General features: G+C 34.2%; 1 long non-coding RNA gene across 1 annotated transcript in view; it reads left to right on the top strand.

Annotated features, from left to right (window-relative positions):
• The window catches only part of LOC135274816 (uncharacterized), a 144970-nt gene that overhangs the window by 7270 nt on the left and 115760 nt on the right, over window positions 1-21940 (top strand). Inside the window, exon 2 of the long non-coding RNA XR_010342548.1 lies at window positions 3378-3481. This is a non-coding gene — a long non-coding RNA (uncharacterized LOC135274816). The remainder of the gene's footprint in view (window positions 1-3377; window positions 3482-21940) is intronic.

Below are 21940 nucleotides of genomic sequence, written 5' to 3'. Positions count from 1 at the left end.
GAAATCTCATTATATTCACTGGTCTTGTCTACTTTAAAGGAAAAGGAATTATACATGGCATGAACACCAAGGGTGGAAAATTTTTAGTGCATCTTCAAATTTTCTTACCACAGGTTCTCAATCCAATTTTTGTTTTAGTTTTTACATATCTGGATGACCCTCAGGAAACTGCAACACTTGGGATTACCCAGGGGTTGAGTAAAGAAATTTATTCAATTTTTCTAACACAATCTTTCCATAATGATTAAAATATTTTGACTTCTGTTTGTTTTTTTATTATATTAATAGGTAGCTCAAACTTGAAATTTATTTTAAAGAAAAGTATTCAATATGTATTATGGTTTTTCAAGCACAGAATTTTGAAAAACAAATTTGTGTGTCACTTTTAACATAATTTTAAATTTCCTTAGAAAAGATAAATATGAAAGAATACCCTCAAATTTCTAAGAAGCAAGAGAGTGACACAAACTTATGGTAAAGAATTGGAGTTGTGGAAACACCTTGATCTTAGAATTCAAATTTCATTTCTAAACAATAAAATTTAAATTTTACATAATCATCATATGCCTCAAAATTTTTTTGCCTCTAAAACAAAGAAGTAAAAAAGAAAGTGTAGTACATTAGCTATACAATAACAGACAGTAGTCCAAACTTAGTTAAGTAGTTTTACTGAATGCTGCTCTAGAATTCTTTTATGAAAGTCGTTCTTGGCCCATTAGTAGCTAAATTATTATTTTTTTTCTCACTCTTTTAAGGACTCTCTGTCTCTGTATATATGTATACATACCTATATACATACACACATATATATACATGATTATAGACAGATTTTATTTTCTTGTTTCTATTAGCTACCCTTTGAACTTATAAATTATCCTACTTATTTCCACAGTCATTACCTCATTTAATTTCATGTAACTAGATATAGTCAAAAGAAAACATTATAATGTAGATAGAATACATCCTCAATGAATATTTTTTTTTTTGTTCCAAAGGGACTTAGTTCTATCATCTCTTACAATTAAATGTATTATACTATGTATCAGTAATAATGGTCTCTAAAATTTATGATGTTCTTACTTTGTATGTTTTCTGTAACTAACACATAAAGATTTATAATGAGAAAAATGTTATTTTGTTGATGTAATATTTGAGTTCCAGTTCTTAGAATTTTTTTTTTTTTTTTTTTTTTTGAAATGGAGTCTCGCTCTGTAGCCCAGGCTGGAGTGCAATGGCTCGATCTCAGCTCACCGCAACCTCCACCTCCCTGGTCCCAGTTCAAGCAGTTATCCTACCACAGCCTCCCAGGTAGCTGGGATTATAGGCATGAGCCACCATGCCAAGCTAATTTTTGTAATTTTTAGTAGAGACGGGGTTTCACCATATTGGCCAGTCTGGTCTTGAACACCTGACCTCATGATCCACCTGCCTCGGCCCAGTTCTTAGAATTTTAACAGTAGCATTCTATGTTCTACAAAGCCAGAAGTTAGATGACTGGAATTTACACATTGTGTATTTTGGATTGTTAGAGAGAATATGTGCTAAAGGAGTCCTTGATAGTCTAGCTAGCCCATAATCTAAAATCATTTTTTTGCTCTAAAAATTATTTACAAAATGATTTATTCAAAAATTGATGCCTATGGTACACAAAGAGTATTTTTAAGGTCATAGTCAATAATGTCTCAAAAGATTAAATTACGGTCTGTACACCTTGAACCCATGTGGGTTATTAAATACCTTTCTTGGAAAGTAACCACCCATGCTTGATGGAAGCTTCTAACATTAAAACCAGATGAAAAACAGGCTTTTATCCTATACTTTTTCCAAAGCAGTATTTATAATTACTTTTTTGACAAACTAGGTATTTCATAAATACTTCAAAGTAGCATTTTATAGGTTTCCAGTAAGCTTCTTGAGAAAATGTTTTAAACTTTTGACCCAACAAAGGTTTCTAGACTGAAAACATCTTACCATCTTTTCTCACCTACTGTTGAAGTAGTGATGGGCAAGGTGGCTACCAGGGGAGAACTCAGCCGTTTTTGAATTAAATAAAGAGATTTCTGAGAGAGAAGGAACTACATAATCAAAGCCAAAGACAGCTGCTATCTCTTCAGTCTTGGGGAAGAACTAAAAGACTTCTAAGGAATTGAGTCCCCAAAATGACACAGTTCAGGAACATCTTTGAACTTGACAAAAGAGAGGCGCACCTTTCTCAATTTAGGTATTGAAAGGGGAAGTGTGAAGGTGGTAACTCAATGTCTAGGAAAGAATAGAATCAACAATTCTGACTCTCAGAGTAATCTTTTCAAAGTATCACACACAGAATCTCTTCATGTTAACAAACAAACAAAACTACGTTTATTAGTGGTACGTCAATGTCTAGGAAAGAATAGAATGAACAATTCTGACTCCCAGTGTAATCTTTTCAGAGTACAACACAGAATCTCTTCAAGTTAAAAAAACAAACCAACAAAACTATATTAAGACTCCACTTATTATAAAAGTGTTTTTTTCTCATGTCTGAAAAATACAGGTTGTCATTGACCTGTGGTTCTTTTAAAACAGTATTCTATATTTATTTAAATAATATAAATGCTTATATCCCCATTTCTAGTAGAAGGCTAAAATATTTAGCTTTAGCATTTTATTTCATTGTAGAAAACTTTTAAGATTTCTAATTGCTGTTATTCACAGCATCATCTGGTAAGCTGAAAAGATTTTTTAGATTACAGATTCACAGATTACAATATAAAGGCCAAATCTAGTTGTACATTTTTTATGTAAAGTTTTACTGGAACACAGTAATACTCATTCTTTTACCATTGCCCTCATTTGCTTTCCCCCTACAAGTACAGAGTCAAGCAGATGTTTCAGTGATGATATTGACCACAAAGGTCTAAAATATGTATTATTTGGACATTTACAGGAAAAGATTGCTGACCCTTGGATCTTTTAGATAATCAAAGCTATTTCCAAATAAATATGACTAGTAGTTCAAGTGTTGATAATTGGAAAAAAGATGTAGTAAGGAAAAATTTAAATAACAACTTTTAGTTTTATCATGTGATGCTCAAAGATTGCCTAACCAAAGAGAACATTTTGTAATGCCTTCACAATATTAACAAACTGCTGTCTTAGGTACAATAAGCAGCTGATTTATTGAAAGTGACTTGTGCAGTCAATATCTGGAATGAAACAGCCAGTTTCATCTTGTCCAATTTTTACATTACTCTTCATTTTCCCTGAGAACTACATAGCTGAAACACTTTTAGTAAAGCACTTCCTTGTAAAATGATCAGTTGTATCTGTCACCAGGAAGAAATGCATTTTCCTGCTTTATTACAGCCATCTGCATCCTTCATTTTCTTTTAATTCAGTCACTGGAGCCCTAATGATCGCAGCCATTTCAGGAGATGCCATCAATTACAGTGAGGAGCTCATTCAGAAGTGAAAGATGAGTTCCATTCTCTGTTACTTAGAGGTCAGTGATCATTCCCCAACCTCTTTGTAGTGAACAAATAGTACAGTAACTTTCACAGGCTCCCTTCATTTTTCTCAAGTCTGCTTCTTTATGACTTTTTGTAGACCTTGGTTATAATAACTTCATATGTTTGATGCTGGCAGCCCTAAGACAATCCTGACCCAATCATTTTCCTTGCATCCACCATGATAAATTCAATCATATATAAGTCTGGCTTTCAGGAAGGATATTTTAAAGAACAGGTATGGCTAAGGTGGCATTAAAAAATTTCCAAGGCAAACATAATTTGTAAAATTTACATTCAAATGTTTTCAAAGTAGTAATTGTTTTTCATTAACTAGCTTTATGTTACTTTCTATAATCATCTTGAAGGATTTAGTATACTTATAGAATATTCAGACACTAATTTTACATACCCTAACTAAAACACTTTTAATAATTAGGAATACAAATCAATTGTCATTATTTTGTTTGGTGGCAAAAGGATTTATATGAGTAATACAAAACCAGCAAACAGATGTTTGTAGCAGTTTTATACAAAGTCACTAAAACAAGTAACAACCAAGATAACTTTCAATAGGTAAATGGATAAACAAACTGTGATATATTCATATAGGAGAATATTATTCAGCAATATTTGAAGATAATGAGCTAGTAAGCCATAAAAAGACATGAAGAAATCTTAAAGGCATATTACTAAGTAAAAGGGCCATTTAAAATGCTACATACTCTATCATGCCAATTACATGATATTCTGAAAAATAGAAAACTAAGGAGATGGTTAAATAATCAGTGGTTGCCAAGAAAGTGAGGGGGGGAAAGATTGTTAAGTAGGTGAAGCAGGGGGGATTTTAAGGTGGTAAAATTATTCTTTGTGATACTGTATTAGGGAATATACGACACTATTCTTATTGTCAAAACCCATAGAACTATATAGCATATGGAGTTAATCTTAATGTACCCAAATTAGGAAAATATAATCATTTAGTAAGTTGGAGGATCCCAGATTGGAATGGAAAATTTGACAAAATATAAATATACAATAAATGCATAAAATTACCTTACTGACGAGGGTTGGGAACATGGTGCTTACTTATATAACTTTGGAAATAGTTTATAAAAATAAAGATAAAAGAAACTGTAATTAAGAACTATACTTCAGTTGATAAAATTGTTTCCCTTAAGGGAATATGATAATTCTTATATTTCTATATGAGTATACTAGATGAGAACAATTAAGTAAATGGATGGTGCATAGTAGGGTCAGGTTTCACACTTAATATATATCTATGCATATAGTGTGTGTGTGTGTGCGCATATGTGTGTATATATATTGTGTTTGTGTATACACACACAGAGTGTATATATAAATGTGTGTGTGTATATATATATATTTTTCTTGCTCTGTCAGCTGAAAGGGCCTTGAAGTAATAATAACTAAAAAATAATAAGAACTCTAAGATGATTCACAAGAGAATTACAAAAAGTAAAAGCTAAGGAAGAGTCAAGTAACTCATCCTAGATAGAATTCTTAAAATAGTTATGTAAAAATGGGATAAATTGGCCAGGCACGGTGGGTGATACCTGTAATCCCAGCACTTGGGAAGCCTAAGTGTGCGAATCACTTGAGGCCAGGAGTTCGAGAGCAGCCTGGCCAAAACAATGAAATCCCATCTCTACCAAAAATACAAAAATTAGCTAGGTGTGGTGGCACATGCCTGTAGCCTCTGCTACTTGGGAAGTTGAGGCAAAATAATCGCTTAAACTGGGGAGGCAGAAGTTGCATTGAGCCGAGATCGCACCACTGCACTCCAGCCTGTGTGACAGAGCAAGACTCTGTCTCAGGAAAACGAAGGAATAAATGAAGTGAAAATTGAGGCATCGATAGGGTACACTCTCTTTTGTTTTGCATTCTAATGAGAAACTCACTGCAATTCTTATCCTTCATCCTATATAGATAAGGTGTCTTTCCTCACCTTGTATAGATAAGATGTTTTTAACTCTGATTTCCTTCAATACTTTGTCTTTGATTTTCTGCATTATAGATATTTTGATATTTGTCCTGCTTCATGTTCTCTGGACCTCCTGGGTCTGTGGTTCGATGTCATTAATTTTAATAAAAATTCTAGGCCATTATTACTTCAAATATTTATTTTGTTTCTCTTTTCCTAATATTCCTACATGCATATATTACAGTTTTTGTAATTGTTCCCACAGTTCTTGAATATTTTATTTCATCTTTCTAAATGTTTTCTTTTTTTTTTTTTTTTTTGAGACGGAGTTTCGCTCTCGTTACCCAGGCTGGAGTGCAATGGCGCGATCTCGGCTCACCGCAAACTCCGCCTCCTGGGTTCAGGCAATTCTCCTGCCTCAGCCTCCTGAGTAGCTGGGATTACAGGCACACGCCACCATGCCCAGCTAATTTTTTGTATTAGTAGAGACAGGGTTTCACCATGTTGACCAGGATGGTCTCGATCTCTTGACCTCGTGATCCACCCGCCTCAGCCTCCCAAAGTGTTGGGATTACAGGCTTGAGCCACCGCGCCTGGCCCTAAATGTTTTCTATTTGCATTCAGTTTTGAAAGTATCTGTCGGCATGTCTTCAAGCTAATTGATGTTGCCTTGGGCATGTCCAATCTACTGATGAGCTCATTAAATGTACTGTTAATTTCTCCTACAGTATTCTTTATTTCTAGCATTTCCTTTTGACTCTTAGGGTTTCTATCTCTTTGCTTACATTACCCATCTGTTCTGCCATGTGGTTCTTTTTTTTTTTTTTCATTAAAACCCTTAAAATATTAATCATAATTATTTTAAATAGCTAGGCTGACTACTCTAAAATCTCTTAAACCTGTGTTTTCTGTGTCTTAATATACTTTGTGATTTTTGTTGTTGTTGTCATTGAAAGCAGGACATGATGTCCTGGGTAAAAGGAACTGAGGGGGCCAGGCCCTTAGTGTGAGGTTTTATGTTTTTCTGCCTAGGAGTTAGGCTGTGTTTACCGTTTGCTATAGTTACAGGTATCAGGGGCTAAAATTTTCTCTGATGTCCTTGTTTTTGTTTCCCTTTTTTTTTTCCTTAAGTTTCCAAAGAAATTTCTTAAGTAACTTAAGACTTGCTATTTTTTTAATTGTAATCTTCTATTATTATACAGAAGCCTGTTGAAATGGTTGCAAGATGTGGGTGAGGGGGAAGTATTCTACAGTTCTGTGATTAGATCTCAGTCTTTCAGTAAGAGCGTGTATTCATGAGTGCTCAGTTATTTGGCTGTATTTTGTTTTCTCTGTAGGTGGGACAGGAAGACTAGAGATGGATGGAGATGGGTATCTTCCTTCACATGGTTGCCTAGGGTGGACTGCAGTTGAACATTTTCCTTTCCCCAAGTTGCTTAGGCTTGGAAAAACTCTACTCAATTTTTGTTTGACAAAATCCTTTCCCTTGAGTGCAGGTTTTGTTAAGGAAAAGAGAAGCTCTGAGTTTATTTTAAAATGGCTGCTTTTTCCCTCCCAGTGCAAGACACACGGTATTGGGACTTTTTATCTGCTCTTCACTGAGTCAACCTGGTAGAGCTCTTGGAGGCAAAACACACACAAACGTGGTTACCTTCCTAAGATGCAGCTCCACCAAAATTTTAAGACTCGTTTGTGTTGTAAACCAAAAGTATCTGAGATAGGTCTCAATCAATCTAGAAAGTTTATTTTGCCAAGTGACACAGCCTCAGAATGGCCTAACAACATGTGCCCAGGGTGGCTGGGGTACAGTTTGGTTTTACACATTTTAGGGAGATATGCAACATCAATCAGTACACGTAAGATGTACCCTGCATGTATGGTACATTTTTCTGATTTGGTCCAGAAAGCAGGCTAACTGGAAGCACAGCCTTTCAGGTTACAGGTAGATTTAAATATTTTCTGATTGGCAATTGGTTGAAAGAGTTATTATGAATAGAAAGAAATGTCTGGGTTACAATAAGGGATTGAAAGAATTGTAGAGACCGAAGTTTTATCGTGCAGATGAAGCCTCCAGTTAGCAGGCTTCAGAGAGAAGAGATTGTAAATGTTTCTTATCAGACTTAAAGATCCTGTTCTATCAATAATTCCAAAAAGAAGGAGGGTATAATGGGGCATCTCCAGTTCTCCTTTCCCATCATGGCCTGAACTAATTTTTCTGGTTAACTTTGGAATGCCCTTGGCTGAGAAGAGCACTTAGAATTTTATTTTTGGTTTACAGCACATATGGAACCTCCAATACATTAATTACAGTTCTTTTTCTTTTTCTTTTTCTTTTTTTCCTCCTATCCTGGTCTGGCTCTGACTGTGGTTTCTCTTCCTGGACTTTTGCTCTAATGAAATGGGATTCTCTATAGCTGCCTGTCCCCCCAATTTTGGTAGGGATGGGCAGCAGTTTGCTCTGTGACCTCAATTCTCTGATGAATCTAAGTAGAGTTGCTGATTTTTAGTTTGTTCTCCTTTTTTCCTTGCATCAAGGACATGTTTGATGACTTCCAAGTTTCTGATGTATTGGACCCTAAATTCACTTTAGTGAATTCATCATGAGGAAATAATTAAGTATAGTTACATATGAGCAAAATATTGTTAATCACAGTTTTAAAAATGATAAAATGTAGCTAACACATTAATGTTATAATGCATATTTATATTTTGAAATGAGAAGTGAGAAACTGCAGTTATAAATAAGTGAAAAGTGGCAATTACAAAAGTGTAGTCACATTATTCTAAATGTTTTTGAAAAATGTGTGTATATTAATATCAAAACTGTAATAGAAGTCATCACTTGTTAGGGTAATAGTAAGTTACATTTTTATCTTAATTTCTTTATATCTGTACTAAACATAGATTATTTGAGTAAAAATAAATAAAATTGTCAAATGTATTTTAAGAAGAGATTTGTTTACAAAGAAAGCTATTAATTACTGACTGGTTTGCATATATGGCAACTTGAGCTAGGCAATACTGAAAGGAAACAAGAGCATATATGTCCTCATGCATCTCCTTATCTTCGGAAAAATAGAGATAAACTGAATATTAATGAAATAATGAACAAAAGAGAAAAATTCTCTCTCTTTTATGCATATTGGAGAGGCATCTATTATACTAAGGTATTTTTTATCTACTTTAGAAAGTTAACTCACAGAACTGATGTAGTCTAAGGGTTTTTAGCATTTATCTTCTCCGATTTGTATATGTAGAGAGAAAAGAAATGCATGTGAGTAGATGTGTATGGTTGTCTTGTTTGTTATTATGCGGTTACTTGTTTGCCAACATTTCCCTAAGATATTGATGAAAAAATTAAGGTAAGTCATTGTATTATCAATCATAGAGTGCCGACTACATCCTGTTGTGTCATTAAATCTGTTGAATTGTTGACTCAGTAATAGTTAAAAACATTAACATATTTATGGAGAAAACTAATCCATAGGTTAATGGAGGCATATTTTTGATATGGTAAAATTTATAAATAATATTTTTATTAGTTTTTTGGTTTGTTTTTAACTCATTTTCTTCATATTATTCTGCCCTCTCCAACCATTTCAAACTTTATATGAACCCTAAATAAATAAATCAGAACCCATCACTAAAATACACTGCAGTTTACATAAATTTACATAAATTCTCACTGACAAATTGATAAAATAGCTCTGGAATACCAAATATCATACCATAACAGTAAAACAGCTGACTTTTATTTAGATTGAATTTTCCCAAATTACAGAAAGGATAATCATATTTTTAACACAATTAAGATGCAACTTTTTTTTATGTTTAGCTACAGATATATAAAAATGATATTCACTTTAAAAGAGGAAAAAAATAACTCTGGCTATATCAATTTGTCCTCCATGGATTTTCCTCTATTCACCATTAATGATAATTTTTCACAATCTTTAAAATTAATAATTTATTTCATATTATTAGTTAATATACTGTAAAATTTTATATGAGCTATAGAAATATATAGGAATAATAAGAAGTATGAAAAATAGTGACTGCATTTTAGCATTGGGTTTTAAAAAAAAGCAACAAATTTTATTTTTGGTTCAGACAATGAGTCCCCAGATATTCTGCTACTTCCAGAGTGATTGCTAGTAAAAAAATAAATTGGGTTAGAACTCCAGCTGACTAAGTACTATATTCAGCACTTCCAGGGTACAGGCTACATCCATAATAAATGACTTTAATTTAAATGTGATTTCTAACAAAAATCATTTTACCATTCTGACCTTATAAATAGTAGTTCCTTAGGAAAACAATTATTTCTAGTAATTTAAAACTTTGAATCTGTTAGCATGTACTTTATTCCCAGCACAATACAATATGAAACATTTAAATTGGGCAAAGTCAGAGGTATATTATAAGATTCTCTCTTTTTTTTTCTCTCTCTCTCTCTCTCTCCCTCTCCCTCCCCCTCCTTCTCCCTCCCTCCCCTCCATTCTCCCTCCCTCCCCTCCATTCTCCCCTCTTTCTTTTTTCTTCCATCTCTCCATTTCACAAGTTTTGAATGATTAGTGTGAATGTTGGGAAACCAAGATAGATATTTTGGGATGTAAATGTAAATTCTCATTAACTCTTTCAAAAATCCTTGTCAACTAAAGGCTCCAAAATATAAAGGGGATTAACTGATGCATCCTGCCCTCTGGGAGAACATGATTCAAAAGGGAACATAATGATGCTTATAAGTAAGTCTTACATGAGATAGACAATTATTTCAGCTCCAAGAAGGGTGTGTATTTTTAAAAAGGGGGATTCAGAGGAGTAAGGAAGTTTGCTTAGCTGATGGGATTAGAGAAAAATATGTTGAACATAGGATGGTTAAATTAGTTTTCTAAGGTTACTGAAGAAAGAATGTCTTGAGAGTGATTGTAGCCTGAACATGGAAACATGACTGTGACCTTAGGGAACAAAGAGGAAATATAATTCAATTTGTGTGTGAGTGCTTCCACAAAATAATGGGTCAATAAAATTAGAAAATAGCTCATCCTCTGATTAAATACATTGGCTATATCACCTTTACAAAGTATGTTTTCATCAAAAAAAATCCAAATAAATCCTCCTACTTTCTTGTTGTTTTTGATGTTACTGCTTTCTTGCCACCTTGAATAATTCTATAAATACTATCATCCCAAATCCCTGCAAACAAAATTTTTACAGAAACTGAATAGTGTACTATTTTTGTATGAAAAAAAACATAAGAAATTGTTATGACCAAAATGGATTTATATTATTTCTATCTACTTAATTATTTAAATTTTTAAATAACTACAGATCCACAGAAAATATAGTCTATAATTATTTAAAATTTAAAGTTAAAATAATTCCCAATAAATATCTACTTAAGGACTGGGTCCTCAACCTACACATTTCTAAATAAGAGATCTGTGGATTCCAATTCCTCATGATCTTAAAAGTGGCTATAAAGAGCACTGTACCATTTTACGGCATCATTGGAATCCTCTTTAATTTATCTCCTGGCTATAGAGTTTTCATTTATTTATTTATTTATTCTTTTATTGCAATATAGCAGAAGTCTACGAGTAGCAATCCTGATGGAAAAATAGGCTACGGAAATTTCCCTGAGGTTGCATATTCAAACCAATCTCGAATTTTTTGTGTATAATATGTTTATTTGGAGTAGCCTAGGGCATTGATGGAGCTTAATCGGGAATGCAAACCTATTTAGGTTAGTATTTTGAAATACTATTGTCCATTCATTCAACTCATATTCAGTGAATGCTAACTGTGATCCAGGGACTATGATAATACACTGAAGAGGCAGTAACAGATAAAAAAGTTACAGTCTAGTATGTCCCAACGAGACATTGATGGAAGGAAGAGAGGATGTTCGATAAGAATAAATTGGACTTTTAAATAATATGATGAAACAAAAATACAATATTAGAACACAGATACAAAAACATTTTATGAACCCCAGGCCCTACAGAATTGGGTATGCCTGCCTAATACTATCATTCCCTTTTCAACTGCATCAAAATTATATATTCCCAGAGTTGGAAAGTTACTTGAGGATCAAAAGAATTACTAGTCAGTGAGAGGAGAGAATTTTATATCATCTGAACATTAAATAATAATCTCTGAGCCCTCAGCTGGAAATAGCTTATAGTTCCAGTGTACATACTGGTGACTGGCAATCACAACTAAATCCTAGAAAGTACTTCTTTTCTATCTTCACCAAATAAATAGGAAAACTTCGAGTTAAAAAATATTCAAGGTGGTGGTCTATATAAAAAAAAGCTGATAAAGTGTGTCAAATTATAAAATAGTTCTACTGTAAGTGTTAATTAGGTCCTGACAATATATTCGTATTTGTGGAGAAATGACAATATAGCTGTGGATTTGTATCACATTGTGACATGTATAAGGTCTTTCAAACATACATCACATAATTAAGCTCCATAAATATTTGTTACATAGGCAAGGCAGGCAATTTAAAAAAATTATACTTAGATTAAATGGCTTTTAATTTCTTTTTTCTATTTTTCTTTCTAATTTTTACTTCAAATTTTTTATGGCTAATTAATCACTCCCTGGCCAGCGTAGTGTGTCCACTGACCCATTCTGATAATATTATTTACTGGTTAAATGGATGCAGTAAAATTATAAACTTAAAACTAAGGGTGACATTGAATCAAAATATTCATTGTAATGAGTTGGCTGAGGTGGCTATTACACATTTAACAGGACAATAGATTATATTGGATGTAGATTAAGTTCTTACACCAAACACAGGCATACACCTGCTTTTATATTTGAAGAGGGAATCCTCTCTGGAAAATAGAGCAACTACTTAAAAGAGGTTGGAGGACCAAGGTTTCTAAGAAGCAGGAGGTGGGTGTTGTAATTCAAATTACATGCTAATTCTCATTGATCAGCCTATTTAAATGGTAATGAGGCATAGATAGTGCTTCCGGTCCATGTGTTGGAAACTCTGTGCAAGGGGTGTCTGTAAGCAAGAAAAAATACTGCTCCTTGCTTGAAAGGTTGTGGTTGCTTTAGGGGCATGTGATTGTAAAAGATAATTAACTTCCAGCACTCTGAGCTGTGGAGAAGGAGATCCTATCAAGAATTTTTAGGACTTCAGGTACTTCCAATCGCTACCATCCTTCCATTGTCATTGTTAGCACACCAGGGCTGTATTCTTTTGCAAACCAGAAAGAAGAACAGACAGAGCTATAACTGCCACTTTTGTGGTGGAGATGGATGACAACGTCACACATCATTCTTAGCAGAGTGCAGAGGAAGTCTGCTTGCTTTTCCTGTTCAGCAAAATTTTAACTATACAATATGGATGCAAAGTATTGATTCAGGAAACAAAGCAAAATTAAGATGCAATCATTTAGATAATGAAATATTGTATAAAAGGAGGTTATGGCCCAATAGGGAAGGAAGGATGTAAATATGCTCAATACACTGTAGCAAGTGTTGCCTGTCGAGAAAAATGTAAGAAAAGGTGCCTGGGGACATCAGAGAAGCAAGAAATTGCTTGAGGCTGGATGATAGGGAACACTTAACTGAAATGCTAGTACGTGAATTAGGTGTTGAAAACCATACAGAATGTGAGAATTGAGAAATAGCAAGCTGGAGAAGGAGTGGAAGACATTTGATATCTAACAGAGTAGGAATCAGTTTATGAAAGCCTCTTGGAAGCTGTGGTACCAAGAAAGAAATACTGTCTGTTGCCCAGGGTGACCTGGAAATGGTTAGGGGAGTAATTAAAATAATTTTCATCAAATATCTGTTTGATTTTAGAGTTAATGATGAATAGGTAAATTGTAAAATGAGTGTGTATGCCTCAATTTTTTCTCATTTGTTTATAATTTTGTTATTATTACTAAATTCATACTTAGTACTCATGTTTTTTCATTCATAGAAAATAACTAAATTATTTGTTGTTGTTTTTAAAATATTTACTGTCAGGTAATGTATTAAGCACTTAATCTACATTTAACATGTATAAAGTCCAGCAAGCTATCACAATAAAACATAGATTTTGCTAACCCTGAGAAAAAGCTAATGTTATAGACCATTTTGAATAATTTGAACGATTTCTGGAAGATAATCTGGAGCCAGCTTTATTGTTAAAAATGATGAACAGCAACTTCTGGGAGGTTAGATTATAACCAGGACAGCCTTTGTGCTTGTTCCCAGCCTCAAACCCTCAGATCAGATATTTAAAGTCACAAGATCCTTTAACCTGTCTAATTACCATGCTAACAGTATTTAGCAAATTCTTCCCTTCTTGTAACTATGTTAATTTAATGTAGTACCCCCTTTTCCCCCTATAAAATTCTCTACCTAATATAAACATTTGAAATAGTTTTTTTTAGAAATATATTTTCCTAGTAGCCAATTTAAATGAAACTTTGGACAACATGCTCACAAACATTCTGTCTTGAGAAGCTGCTTTAACATATTTAAGAAAAACCACATATGTCTTTATGTGGTTAGTTTCTTCACAAAAATACACAAAAATATATTCTCATTAAGCACAACACAATCCCTTAATGGTCTCTTTTGGCCATTAATGTCAATCTTTATATTTTTGTTGTATCACAAGTATTTCAAAATTTTCTCAACAATTTCAATAAAGAAATAATGACCCTCCCACTGAACTGTATCTTATAAGGTTCTCCATTATTTCACCTGTCAGTTCTCTGGCTCAGCTCTTTTGAATGTGCATCAATTTAGCTCTACTTGCTTCTTCTAATTCTCCTATTTGACAATGGCTCGGACTCTTCACAAACATGAAGAGCACAAAAGCTAATTACCAAATAAGACCTGTTTTTCCTCCTTCTCCTTGAATAGTCACAAAATACATATTTCCAGTTTTCCAGCATATGTCTGGCTAGATATTTTTCATCCTCTGCCAAGAAAGAGATAAAGTTAATATTCAAAATGGTAACATTGTTCCTCTGATGCAAATATAAAATGAATGTGTGTCTAAGGTTTTATTCAACTCATTAAATAAAAAGAAAACCAGTAAAATATATTTAAAACACACACACATAAGTTCAAAGAATATTTGACGAACTGGGTATTTATGAGCAATCTAGCATAAAATTGTTTAATGTCCTACCCTTGGGGTTATCTTTCCCATCAAAATTAATTACCTGCATCTTTTCCAGACAAAAATCTGCAAGTTAAACTCTACTCCTATGGAGTTGCAGAATAATCCAGTCAATATAAAATAAATGAAAGGTTCAAACTCAGAAAGAACACCCAGGAATTTATTCTGCTTATTTCTAAGATTCAGATGACTTTTGAAAACTCAAGTTCTTCCCATTCACAGATGTTTCCTACTTCTTTTCATCCTCATCTTGAGTATAGCGTTTCCTCTCTGGAACCATGAAGTTGCTGTCATGATAAGTTTAGGTATTTCTATCAAAATTTTTCCTAGGACACCAGAGTTGTGAGAGCTAAGAACTGTCTCAGAATGTTGAGATGACTGTGTCTGCATTGTCTCAATTGCTTTTCATTCTAGAGTTTTTGCCAATTGAGATATGAGAAAAATAATACATTCCTCAGCTATTTTTATTCTTTCCACATTTTGGACCAACAATTAATATTCTGGTTTATATATTCTGAAATTATTATAGGGCCACCCTTTACCCCCTGTGACTCTGAGAGACACAAATACTGTATATCAGATTTTTCACCATAATCATATTTGTAAAAACAATATATATTATACTAAAAGCAAATTACAGGACAAAACTCCGACCTGAAAAAAGAATTATATTAAATTAACTGTATTTTGATGGTGAGGTTGGGGGAGGTAATGGAGGTGAACAAATCTATGACTGTGGGTGGAAAACCTGTTTATCCTCTCTCATTAGATCCTTGCTCATTGAGCTTTTACTGTTGCCTTTTTATACCCCAAATATGTCCTGGCATCTCTGTCTGAGCTGAATTATTTATTGTTACTCCCTGAGTAGAGCCACAAAGCTTCGTTTTTTTCTCCCTGATTTCCATTAGCTACAGAAAAGAATTAAAATTCAAGGGCACTCACGGATCCTGATGAATTATAATAATGTTGGATAAGTTGTTGCAAAAGATTCCTCCAGATACATGTCCAGGCATTTCTTATTCCCAGAGCTGAGTTATTTTGCCTCATATTAGATAGTTTAAGTGTATTATTCATTAGCAATTGCATGCACTTACTGAATCTTTATAACAACATTTTGATGCGTTTCCTAATATTATTAACTTTCTAAAGATATAAAAACTGAGGGGCAAAGAAGCTAAATAGATTGACCCTACATCACTGTAAGAGAACTAAGATTAAAATTCGGATTTTTCTTGTCAAAGGTGAATAGAAAAAATTCGAGTTACTTTAGTATCCCATTGTCTAATATCATAAAGGGTTTTGAATATTTCAAGATGCATCATAAACTTAGATTTTAAAGTAAGGTAAAATTCTTGCTTAATACGGGTGAAATATATAATATGAATAAGTCAAAACTACAAACTTTATTTCCTAAGCTACTAAATATGATACTAGATCTGCCAATTTTAAAAACTAAAGAAAATAAAAATGTATATTATAAATATAAAAATACTGAAGATGAACTGATTTTATTTTTTTATTTAAAAGGTAGTTTGGTTTTAATTTTTATGTTTTAGTATTCTGCTAACATTTTGTACCATGCTGCATGAGTATTGTAAAAAAAAAAAAAAAAACACTAAATTATACACACAAAAAATGTCAGTTTAATAAATTTAAATGTCTTATTTTTTACTTTCTGGGAAAATAACTTCAAATATTTACTTGGTAGTTTGTTAACTATTGTTCCACTTCAGAGATGTTGCTTTGTTCTTGTTTTTATTGATTCGGTTTTGATTTAGCTCTTCCAATTTTAGGGCCTGCTTTCAAATTTATGGTGAAATAATTATGTGATCTTCATATAAATATTATTAGATGCTCATGATAGTACAGGCCTGTGGAGTCAATAGTACTTCATAGCTGTGAAACATATTAAAAGGCCACCTCTGCTTTGAAGTAAATGAGGGACTGAATTAAATGATCTTGAAAGTTTCTTCTAGTTCTCAGATACAATGCTAACCAATATGACCATTTATATATTGGGTATAATTCATAGGAAGTGACCCTTAATATTTTTGAGCTATACTATATGGTTGCCTGCAGTTGAATAACTTATAATAATAATACTTTTCTTGTTATAACCCCCACCCCAGAGGCACTATATTATTATTTTATAACATTTTTACATGAAAAACTTAAATTATTGATTATTTACATAAACAAAGATTAAATTAAATATATATTATACTGTTGGTTATCAATAATTTATGTTACTGTCAGAGAAGAAATGGATTAAAACAAGGTATACCAGGATATATTCACTCTGGACAATGGACATATATAAAGAAACATATATGTTCATATGTACATATATACAGAAAGTTGTTTTTGTGCAGATGGGCATGTCCACATGTATACACATGTATATTTCTTTCTTGTACATGCCTCTAATGTTTTACTTAGTTTGCATGTTGTTAAACAAGAAAACACTGCTATTTCAGAGAAAATTTTAGGGGATAAACAAGACAGTTTGGGTGTTCACCTGAATTTTTCTTGACAGTGCTTAAAAATATAAACTCAAAAGTATTCCACGTTAGTTTATAGCTATAGTGACTACACACATACATATATACATGTACGTATGCATATGTGTGTACATATACATATGTGCGTGTATGTGCATGTAAGTTTTTTAGTTGTTTTCTGCTGTATATCAGTATGGAGTTAACCAGGAAGGGTTTTGCACTAATAAAGGACTATATCTGTACTATTGGAGGCCTGTTGTATTAGTCTGTTTTTACACTACTGATAAAGACATACCCGAGACTGGGAAGAAAATGTGGTTTAATGGACTTACAGTTCCACTTGGCTGGGGAGGCCTCACATCATGGTGGAAGGCAAGGAGGAGCAAGTCACATCTTGCATGCATGGCGGGAGGCAAAGAGAGAGAACTTCTGCAGGGGAACTCCTCTTTATAAAACCATCAGAAACCGTGAGACTTATTCACTAGCATGAGAACAGCATGAGAAAGGCCTGCTCTCATGAATCAATTACCTCCCACCTGGTCCCTCCCACAACATGTGGGAATTGTGGGAGTTACAATTCAAGATGAGATTGGGGTGGGGACAAAGCCAAACCATGTCATTCTGCCCATGGCCCCTCCAAATCTCGGGTCCTCACATTTCAAAACCAATCATGCCTTTCCAACGGTCTCCAAAGTCTTAACTCATTTCAGCATTAACCCAAAAGTCCACAGTCCAAAGTCTCATCTGACACAAGGCAGGTTTCTTCCACCTATGAGCCTGTAAAATCAAAAGCAAGCTAGTTACTTCCTAGATACAACAGGAGTACAGGTATTGGGTAAATACATTTTAAATGGGAGAAATTGGCCAAAACAAAGGGGTTACAGGGCCCGTTCAAGTCCAAAATCTAGCTGGGCAAGCAAATTTTAAAGCTCCAAAATTAACTTCTTTGACTCCAAGTCTCACATCCAGGTCATGCTGATGCAAAAGGTGAGTTCCCGTGGTCTTGAGCAGCTCTGCCCCTGTGGCTTTGCAGGGTACAGTCTTCCTCACAGCTGCTTTCAGAGTCTGGGTGTTGAGTGTCTGTGGCTTTTCCAGGTGCATGGTGCAAGCTATCAGTGGATCTGCCATTCTAGGTTCTGGAAGATGGTGGTGGCCCTCTTCTCACTGCTCCAGTAGGCAGTGCCCGAGTAGGGACTTCGTGTGGGGGATCCTACCCCCCATTTCCCTCCTGCACTGCCCTCACAAAGGTTCTCCATGAGCGCCCTGCTCCTGCAGCAAACTTTTGCCTGGGTATCCAGGCATTTCCATACATTTTCTGAAATCTAGGTGGAGGTTCCCAAACCTCAATTCTTGACTTCTGTGTACCCACAGGCTCAACACCACATGGTAGCTGCCAAGGTTTAGGGCTTCTACCCTCTGAAGCCACAGCCCAAGCTGCACGTTGGTTCCTTTCAGCCATGACTGGGGGGCGGGATACAGGGCACCAAGTCTCTAGGCTGCACACAGCACAAACACCCTGGGCCCAGTCCACAAAACCACTTTTTCCTCCCGGACCTCCAGACCTGTAGTGTGAGGGGCAGCCCTGAAGGTCTCTGACATGGCCTGGAGACATTTGACCCATGATTTTGGGGATTAACATTAAGCTCCTAGCTACTTAGGCAAATTTCTGCAACTGGCTTGAATTTCTTCTCAGAAAATGGGATTTTCTTTTCTATCACAGAGTCAGGCTGCAAATTTCCCAAACTTTTATGACCTGCTTCCCTTATAAAACTGAATGCTCTTAACAGTACCCAAGTCACTTCTTGACTGCTTTGCTGCTTGGAAATTTCTCCTGCCAGATACCCTAAATCATCTTTCTCAAGTTCAAAGTTCCACAAATCTCTATGGCAGGGGCAAAATGTTGCCAGTCTCTTTGCTAAAACATAACAAGAGTCACCTTTACCCCCCAACAAGTTCCTCATCTCCATCTGAGACCACCTGAGCCTAGATTTTATTGTCCATATCACTAGTAGCATTTTGGACAACATCATTCAACAAGTCTCCAGGAAGTTCTAAACTTTCTCACATTTTCCTGCCTTCTGAGCTCTTCAAACTGTTCCAATCTCTTCCTGTTACCCAGTTCCAAAGTTCCTTCCACATTTTTGGGTGTCTTTTTAGAAACACCCCCATTCTACTGGTACCAAATTACTGTATTAATTTCTTTTCATGCTGCTGATAAAGACATAACTGAGACTGGGAAGGAAAAGAGATTTAATCGTACTTACAGTTCCTCCACATGCCAGGAGGCAAAAGGCACTTCTTAGATGGCAGTAGCAAGGGAAAATGAGGAAGAAGCAAAAGTGGTAAGAAAATCAAGAACCCTTGATAAATTCACACCTCATGAGACTTATTCACTATCATGAGAATAACATGGGAAAGACTGACCTCTATGATGCATTTCCCCTTGGGTCCCTCCCACAACGTGTGGGCATTCTGGGAGATATAATTCAAGTTGAGATTTGGGTGGAGACACAACGAATCCATATCAGGCTTCATCTTTAACATTGTCTTTTCTTAAAACAAGTTATCCATGTTTAAATTACCAGTTTATTTTAAAATAAATTTTAATATAAAATGTTATAGGATGACATGTAAATACCTGATGTTGTCTTGCAGTTGTGCTTTTAGACAAATTCAAATTAAATATTTAAAATGGTTGAAGAAAGTTTCACTTAATTTTTTTTCACTGTATATCTTAGATATTACATAGTGTCTGTTTTAATTGAAGTGTTGTTTTTATTGTCAGTAGATAATTTACCAGAGTGTCACCCAGAAGGCTATCATGTGAACTGTAAACAACAGTTACAAATTTTTTGATGTTCTTCCCATGGACTATCCCCACACCTTTAATCTGGGTGAGCTTGTGACTGCGTCAATCAATAGATTATGATGGAAACATACCATGAAAATGTTGAAGTTTTCTTTCAAAAGGCTATGTAATTTCTGCTTTGTTAGCTTGAATACTTGCTCTTATCTGCCTGAGCTACCATCTAAGAAGGCTAATTTCTTCTGACAGCCATGCTGAAGAAGTCTACTATGGGCACTCAAGTTAGTAGCATCAGCTAAGACCAGCCTGCCAGCCATCCCTGCTAAGGCACCAAACATGTGAGTGAAGCCATCTTGCACTTTCCAGACTAACCTAACTATCAGCTGAATACCACTGTATAGCTTCTGTGTACACCACGTGGAGCAGAAGAATCACCCACCCAAGTCCTGCCAGAATTCCTATCCCAAAAATAAGTAGACTATATTTAGAAGGCTGTGTTTTAAGTCATTATCTTTTGAAGCAATTTATTATACAGACATAAACTGATAGAACACATGTCAGACATGGTTGTAGATGTCCTGCTTTTCAAAGTCAAAATATCCAGAGTACATAGTGTCTACAAAATGGTTATAAGCAAATCCAAAAACAGGATTAATTAATTAACAATAAATTATAGAAACCACAACAATATTTACTACTATTTATTGAATATTTAATTTTTGCCAATATTCAATATTAATATTGAATATTGAATATTAAATTAAATTATTTAAATAATTTAATTTAATTTATAAATTATTTATGAATAACTGACATAAGGGTCACATTACCTAGGCTATGTGTATTGCACATGACAGAAAAGTCCAGGCATAATATCAAATACAAAAAAATCTAGGTCAAGGAGCTTACAGAAGATATGGTATGGGAGTGTGGTAGAAGTTCTGTTTATTTGGGGATTTTAGCGATGATTAATGATGATATCTACTACATATGACATTATCATGTTATCAGCTATGAAAACCGTTGTGAAATATTCTTTTAAGATTAAATAGCCACATAACTGATATTTCTGAAAGATGTGTTTGAATACAAAATGTAATTATCCTATAGAGAAACATATTTCCACCATTACACAGAAAAATAGGCATAAAATCCCTTTAAGAATCAGTGTCCAAAGCATTTTTTTCTAAGAAATATGAAAGATATTTCTACAAAAGTTTTTCTGAGTACGTTTAAATTTATATGGGAAAACCAATATCATTTGGATTTAAAATATTTTACTAACTCACTTAGTTGACACAGAATATTTTGCAATAAGTAAGTAAGGAAAATTACTTAAGCTTTGATTACTTACAGTGTATTTAAACCTCTTACATATGGGTGAAATATTAATCCACTTGGGCAGAACTAAATACTGTGCTCTTTATTTCAAAAGATCAACTACTATACTAGGCACCAGAAATTCAAAGATAAATGAGACCCTTGAGGATCTCACATAATTGTTAGGAAGAAAGACAGACATTTTAAAAAGTTACAAAATCTAGTAAAATAATATGTGCATGAAGATAATTCACAGGTTACAGAGTAACAGATGATTAAATTTGCCTCAGGTTGGCAAAAAAGATGATTATGGATAGTTTATGTTAGATTTCTATTGCTGCCGTAACAAATTATCGCAAATTTTGTTTCAAAACAATACAGATTTATATGGGTGAGAATTTAGGCTGGTCTGCCAAGTTTCTCTGCTCTTGATTTAACAAGGAATTTAACATGGTGGCAGATTGGGCCCTTATCAGGAGCTTCTTGGAAGAATTTGCTTCCACACTCATTCAGATTGTTGGCAGAATTCAGTTATTTGAGGTTATAGACCTGTGACCCCAATTTCTCCTGGAGGTGTCGCTCTGGTCTTTACACAGTACACTCTGCTTATAAGGTTCATGTGATTAGTTCAAGCTCACACAGATAACCAAGAGTAATATCTTTATTTCAAAGTTCATAATCTTAATCACATTTTGACATGTAAGGTAACATATTTACAAGACATTATAT

The sequence above is a fragment of the Aotus nancymaae genome, unplaced genomic scaffold (assembly GCF_030222135.1).
Source record: "Aotus nancymaae isolate 86718 unplaced genomic scaffold, 86718_ANA_hifiasm-v0.15.2.pri h1tg000014l, whole genome shotgun sequence".
Lineage (NCBI taxonomy): Eukaryota > Metazoa > Chordata > Mammalia > Primates > Aotidae > Aotus > Aotus nancymaae.
This window is presented reverse-complemented; position numbering and strand designations above follow the sequence as displayed.